The sequence below is a fragment of the Octopus bimaculoides genome, chromosome 1 (genome assembly GCF_001194135.2).
Source record: "Octopus bimaculoides isolate UCB-OBI-ISO-001 chromosome 1, ASM119413v2, whole genome shotgun sequence".
Taxonomy (NCBI): Eukaryota; Metazoa; Mollusca; class Cephalopoda; order Octopoda; family Octopodidae; genus Octopus; species Octopus bimaculoides.
In genome coordinates, this window is record NC_068981.1 from 10,367,969 (window position 1) to 10,368,679 (window position 711).

Here is a 711-nt window from a genome sequence, read left to right on the forward strand (position 1 = left end):
AACCCGGAGCCATGTGGTTGGTAAACAAGCTACTTACCACACAGCCACTCATACGCCTATAAGTATTCATTTTATATTTGGTTATACACCTTGCTGTGTGCAGTTTAAAGCCCGTTCACAGCATTCGGCTACCTAATGTCAATAACCGTAGAGATTTACTGGATTTACTTCAGGAATTCCTTTTTGCCGGTAGAGTTTATAAAAAATATGAGAGAAAGAAACTGGAATTCTGGAAAATGGCGACTCTTTATTCAATACGATCGTTGCCATCCATCACGCACCGGTACTTTGCAGATGAGACACTGTTCAAACAGTTGTGGTGCATCTTAGGTGCAAATGACCTGAACTCGTAGTGCATGGTAGGTGCAGTAGGACTGGACTCGGAAGCATGTGTTTGGGAAGCAGACTTTTTACCACACAGCTGTGTCTGCTTGCGTGTGTGCGCGCGTGTGTGTTTGTGTGTGCGCGCGAGTGTGATTGAATATGTTGGCACTCCGTCGCATACGACGTCGAGGGTTCCAGTTGATCCGATCAACGGAACAGCCTGCCCATGAAATTAACGTGCAAGTGGCTGAGCACTCCACAGAGACCCGTACCTTTAACGTAGTTCTCGGGGATATTCAGCGTGACACAATGTGACAAGGCTGACTCTTTGAATTACAGGCACAACAGAAACAGGAAGTAAGAGTGAGAGAAAGTTGTGGTGAACGA